Genomic DNA, 6,736 nt, shown 5'->3' with positions numbered 1-6,736 from the left:
CATCTGCACAGGACACCATGGGATTTCGCAGAGCCATCCTCCCAGGTGCTGGGCTGGAGCAGTACCTGTCTCTGACACATGGTGGAGGATAAGAACTCCACTCTGTAGCATTCACTGTTGGGAGTGAAAATTGCTTTTCTGTATCCCGTTTCCAAAACTTTGAGCCCTTCCTTTGCTGATCCACAACTGGGGTTAAGCTCTCCGCACCCGGAGCCTTTCCCCCAGATAGTCATTTTGAAATTCCCTTTATGCCGACCTCAGTGCCCCTTTTAGAGGCAGCAAATCCCGCAGTCACCGAGCACATTTTGTCCCCACTGGCTGGGCTCTGGCCAACCCCTGCTGCATTGGCACAGGTTAACTGTGCTCGGCCAGTCTGCAGAGGAGGCAGACCTGCAGCCCTGGTGGAGGGTTAGCAAGGCAGTGGTGGTATTGGTGGTGAATCCTTCTGAAGCTGCTATAAAATGAGATGTTAGCGTTCTGCATTATTCATGCTAAACTATCCGCTTTTAGGCTTTTCAAATTTTTCTTCATTCCATTTCACACTTCTTAGAGGTAATTACTTTTTTTTTTCCACGAGAGCTGTGATTATTGTTTGTTTTTTTTTTTTCCCCCTCTAGTTACTCTGAAGGGGATGTTTCAATAGCAGGTCCCTTTAAGGGTCTCTGGGCTGGAGCCCCAGCCAGGGCCACATTCCCATTTTCCAGCTGGCACTGGGTGCAACTGGAACTTCTTACTGGAACTTATTTAATATGGAAAAGAAATGAAATTCTGATCCCTTTGTGGTGGAATCGGTATTTTTCTCTATTATGCACGAAACATCTGATGCACCAGCAATGGAGGTGGAGAGGCTCATTGGTGAGGAACAGCAAACTGGGATTGAAGAGACCTTGTAGAGGAATCTGGGGAGCTTGCAGCCCCTGTGACAGCCATGGGCTGCCTTGCTATCCCAACCTATCTGCATCCATAGCTGCTTGCAGCAGTCCTTTGGAACCTCTGGCCCCCAGCAGATAGCTCTTATCCAGGAGCAGCTTTGCAACACTGTTTGCTTCCATTCTTCAGAGGCTGAGGGGGCCCTCCCAGCAGGGAATGCTTTTTGGGACAGCACAGACCACGGCAGCCTTCCTCCCACGTGCGTGCCGTGATGGCCACGGGTGCTGCAGCGCCTCCAAAACAAGTGCTGCAGTGAGTGATGGGCAATGCATCGCTTCTCCCAACCTTCACAATGTAAATAGCTCTCAGAAAGGGTCATTTGTAAATTGTCTTGATGCACAAACGTTATCTGAGGCTTCGGTCGCTTAGGAATTTCGGAGTAGATAAGATACTGAGGGTTTATTGCGTCTCCTGGCAATTATTAAGAAAATCAAATCAGTTAATAACTAACCTTGAACCTAAGGATGTAACGTTTGGCTTCAGGCTTCATTCTGCCCCATTTGTAAGACCTGGAGTCGTGTAAATTTTAGAGTGGCCTTAGGAATGATTGAAGTGATGAGCAAGAATTTCATTGGAGGCGGAGATACCTTCATTATGGAGCCAGAACATCTTAGATCCTGTTTCTAAAATGCTTCTGTGTGATTCAACCACTCCTGATGCAAGAAGGAAAACAAGGAGGAACCCTTCTGACAGAAGTTTCCCCAGCTGTGTAGGCACTGAGTGTGAATCTTAAGCATTCAGATACGTTAAGAAAAGGGGGGAGAAAGGCTTCCATAGGCGTGGGCTTGTGTTTGCACTGTCAGAAGTGGCAGCGCGCCCTGCACGCGTGCTGGCATGCACACACAGCCAGATATCGCTTTGGAAAGGGGAACAGATGACTCATGCAGCTGGAAATGGGATATGGAGCTTTGCCCTTGGTAGAGAGGAAAGATGAAATTAAGGGTAAAGGTGTCTGCTCGGTGACCAGGACTCGATATCTGGCTTGCTCCCATAGCATGAAACTGAGCAAATCACCTCAGTCTCTCAGCACTACTCACTGCTTTCCATAGGATGGCCAAATGCTATTGGTGTTCCCGAGCGAGTTCTGAAAGTGGGATCTAACCTCCCAAGTCAGAGGCTCTTGAAAATTGTGCTATTTAAAGGCGGCAAGGGCTTTAAGTCATGTTAATGGTATGTTAATCTTGTGCTCAGAACAGCGTGTGATAGATCCCTAACCAACCTGAGCCTGGCCATGATCCTTACAGAACAAACATCCCCTTAGGGTTGCTGCCCCAAGGCAGGATCCCGTACCGTGTTTCTTGGGGGCACAAAGCAGCACAGATGATGCCTGGCTTGAATTAATGCTAAGCAGAACCGAAAGTCACACTGAGGTTAGGGAGATGGAAGAGAAAGAGGACGGAAGTTGGAACAAACCTTATTAGACCATCAAATATTTCCAGGGCCGGAGCAAGCCAACCCAGCAGCGCTGTGGTGAGGCTCCAGTGTCGACTCTGCTGTATTTAAGTGGGTTTTTTTTTCCAGGATGAACTTTACCGAGCGGGCGTGCAGTCTCCTCGGCAGCGTACGGTTGGGGCTGACATTTAAAGCCCTGGCACATCTTCCTCCTGGTCCCATGCAGGATGTCAAACATTTTAGGTTAAGAGAAGGGGAAAAAGAGGGAAAATAATTACGCGGTGAATTGAACAAAGCCAGCCCCCCTCGCTTATTAAGACTTCAAAAAGTTGCAGCTTCTGGGCTGAGCTATCTCGAATCCGCACAAAGGGTAATGCTAAAAATAGGTACTGTACAAATGATTAGGTCATAGCCTGCTAGAGGGAGACATTTTATTTAATTACTAACTAGGCTGCGCGTTGATGGGGGGGGGGGAATACATAAACACACCAGTTCAAAGCCCGGCTGCTTGCTTTGCAGCGCTGTAAAGTTGGTGCTCCTTCGCTGAGTCACTGTGGATAAATTCCCTTTTGTGTCGGGGGATTTAGCGGAGGAATGCGGGAAGGCTGGGCTGGACTGCCACCGTCCTGAGTCACAGCTCACAATGATCCTCGCAGTATTTGCAGGCTTAGGGCCATAAGCCACTAATTAGCCCTATTGTCTTACAGGCTTCACAGTATAAATAACCTGGACAAAACGGGGGGGGGGGGGAACCGAGGAATGGAAATGTGCAAGCTGAGGAAATGATTGTGAAAAAGGAAAGGCCTACGAGGGGCAAATGGCAGTTTCTCTTCTCCTTTCCTTGGTGTTTCGGATCCTAAAGCCTGTCATGCACAATGTCAGAGGAGAACCCATCCCAGTGCTGTGCTGTAATGGCATCGCCCCGCTCCCAGTGTGGCACAGGGGGCCCAATGGCAGCAACAGGAGCCCGGTGCTGGGTGACATCACTCTGACTCAGAGAGGTGCTTGGAGCAGCAATGTCGGGCAGAAGTGAGGGTTTTGCTGCACCCTGCTTGTTGCTGGGCTGCAGTGCTCCTTAAAGGAGCCCTTCTGGAAAGAAGAGAGGAAAAAAAGGAGAGCTGATCAGCATGACTGCTGGTTGTGCACCATTGCACGTGCGTGCAACAGCCCCGCTCAGGTGTGTGAAGCTGCACGCCGCTGCTGTGGTCGTGAGGTGGGTGCTGCAGTTAGCCTGTATTTGCTGCCTTGCCTTCTGCACGTGCTGATCTGTTTGCTTGACGCCATCCCTCTCAGAGTTCAGGGCCAGCAAGTGTAAGGAGAAGGCAGGAGCGCAGGGGAAGGGCGATGGTCAGATTTTATATTCCCTTTTCCTGGAGCCATCAGAGAGCTCCCGCAAATCTGCCGGTGGTGCTGGGTTGCTTTGACATTGATTGTAACACAGATAACTTTCAGGGAAGCGCAGAAGCATCCCCTGTGCAGATCAGCAGGCAGGGCCGCGTCCCCTGCCTCACGCCAGAGCCCCCAAACCAGCTGCATCCTCTCAGCGACTCTCAGGTTCCCTTTGTGCCACTGCTCGCAGCACAATACAAGGACTGTTCACCGCTCCCCCGTGCAGCCACAATGCGCCCGGGTCCGATATCTGAACGGCTCAGATGGATCCTTGTGCTAATCAATGGCTTTCACAGGAAGCTTAACGCGCCGTGGCTGCACACTGAGCAGCCTTCCAGGGGCCCGCGGCAGTTTGCTTCCCTCCTCCTCACAAACAGCTCCGTCTATGTATTTTTTTCTTAAAGTCTAACACATTTAATCATCTTTTCATGAGCTGTCAGCTCGTCTCGCGTGCGGAAGCGGCGCGGTGCCCCATCTCAGAGCAGCGCTAACGTGCCTGGCAGTGCGCTGCAGTGTTCCCGCTCGCGCTGCTCTCGTGTGTGCACAGGAGCATGGATGCTAGAAGAGCCCCTCAGAGTGCAGAGTAATACCCAGAATGAGTTTTCAACCTCAAGGAAAGCCATGCGTGTTTGATTCAAGTTCAAACAGCTCTTAGTTTCTAGTTCATCCGCACCCCTCCCTAAATGCTGAGTGACACTTGGAATCTTTGTCCCAGCGTTTTGTAGCTCAGTGAGATGGGGAAACCCTCCAAAAGCCAATGGAAGCAAAACCTGTCACAGGAAAAGCAACAGGTTCCAGATGAGGAAAGTAACCGCGTTCTCACCCCGCATGCAACTCAGGCGTGCAGCAGCCCTGCTCCAAGGGATGGGAGAAAGAATTAAGGCAGGGGGCTGCTGAGGTGAGCAGGGCTGCAGAGGTTTGGCTTGTGTTGCCTCCATGGGTCTTAGCACTTGGTGAGTGGGAGAAGTAGATGTTGCACTGCAGCTGTCTGTGGGCTGTGAAGCTGGAGATAAGGAGACCGTGCTGCGTTGCTCTGGGACCTCAAAGGGCATTTCCCCGGCGCTGGAGGAGAAGGAGCAGCTGTCTGAGTGAGGGTTTGGGGTGACAGAGCGGAGCCAGCTGGAGGGGAGCCCTGCTGCCTGCTTTTCGGAGCTGAGCATCCCAAACATGGATGCTTTTCTCCTTTTTATCGTCACTTTGCAGACTTCTGACAGGAGGTGGCTGCAGACTCCGAGTTGCTCCCATACAGCTCCCGGGGAGGACAGAGGGACCCTGCGTGGTCCGTTCACATGGAGACCTTCCAGAGAAATCGTGGAAGTCTCACGAGTTTAATGCCAGGGGTTAATAATAATCGCAGCGGGCAGCACATCATTGCCTCCGTATCTGGTTGAGAGATTTACAACTTAAACTCGTGGCAGAGGAAGAAATTGCCTCAATCACTTGGAGTAATGGCACATGGAGAGCCACTTGGGCGTGACTGCTATTTAACACAAGAACCCAGCTTGGCTTCATTTAGCGTGCTGGTTCCTTTCTAATAAACATGTTACACTACAAGGTGGGGATTAAGTTGAGAAAAGTAAATAAATTGGAAACTGATGGGGAGAGATGGGAGCGAAATGGAACATCCTGGGGGGGAGTGACGGCCGATTAACTCTCATGCTGGGGTGCTGAGAACAACCCTGCAGGCCAACGCTGGGGCTTTCTGACTTGGGATTTGGTGTTCTGGGTGGTGGGAGGGGGATGCAGGTGTGGGTGTTTTAGCTTCTTTCTAGTATTTCCTCTGTGTTGTGTGTGGGGGCCATTGGTCGGAGAGAATGAGGCGATGCTTAGGGTCACGGGTGAGAGATTTTGCCTTTTTTCCTGCTTTATGCTTTTTATGGTCGGCCTACCTCCTTGCTAGCAAGGGCTCTCCCTGCTCTGTGTGTGCAGGTGAGCAGACTCAGAGTGGGGAAGGAAGCAGCATAAATCCCCCTAAAAAAAAACCTTGTACTTTGCTTGTACAGTGTATCTAGCCACGGCTTCGTGTGTGTGTGTGTACAGGTGTGCACAGAAGGGCGGTGGAAAGCATTGCAGAGCATCTGGGCAGCATGTGAGGAGGCGATGGAGCAGCAAGGCAAGAGTCTGCCCCGGCCATGTGGCACATAGGCTGAAGCTGTCACTGGATGCTCTGCACAGAAAGGATGAGTGGAGCTGCCTGACTCATCCCATCCCCGAAACAGCCCCGGAGAGCAGGGCGAGTCAGCAGCGCCCGGTGTGCTGACAGAGCTATGGGGTGGGGGCAGAGCCTTGCCCTGCGGTGTGGGGAGGACAAGGGGTTTTCGGCGTTTGCTTTCATTCAGTGCACTGCAAAGCAGAAATCCCCGAGCGAAGGGGGTTGCTTGGGTTCTGGCTGACAAATGCGAACTGTGGAAAGATGTTCTGATGAGCTGTCCGACCAGCTCTTGGGCGCTGCTTCATCTTTCAGCTCTAAGCAGAACAGACTCCAAATTCAAACCCCGACCTTTCCGTGGAGGTCTCCAAAGCACCGGGATACTGCATTTAGAGAGAGCTTTTCCCAGGCATAGGGCATGAAGCTGCAAAGGGGCAGGTGAGCTCAGTCCCCATGGGGCCCAGCTGCTGTTCCACTCTTGGTTTTAACCCCAGCTCAGCAAACATCAGCTTTTTTTGGAGAGAGGTTCCTCTCATTTGGGGTGGTTGCACAGAGCCAGCAGGCATGCTATGGCAATGCAGGTGGCAAAATTAAAGCACGCATCGGGCTGGTGGGATTGCATCTGCTTTCCTATTACTTCAGCCCACGGTCCAACATGGCTTTGGTTCTCCCTCCAGCCTGGGGACCTCTGCAGCAAACGCTGCAGCACAGTGTGAGTTGTACCAGCACCTACAGCACCCTGGAGAAGTGTGGGATTTCTGCTCTCAGGTCTGGCAGTCCGGTGCTATTCGGGGAGAAAACAGGAGCTGTAGGAAGCGAGTCTCTTAAACAACTCAGCAGCTTTTATTATATATATTAAAAAAAAAAAAAAAAAAA

The sequence above is a fragment of the Numida meleagris genome, chromosome 23 (assembly GCF_002078875.1).
Source record: "Numida meleagris isolate 19003 breed g44 Domestic line chromosome 23, NumMel1.0, whole genome shotgun sequence".
NCBI classification, from domain to species: domain Eukaryota; kingdom Metazoa; phylum Chordata; class Aves; order Galliformes; family Numididae; genus Numida; species Numida meleagris.
Note: the sequence above shows the minus strand (reverse complement) of the source record.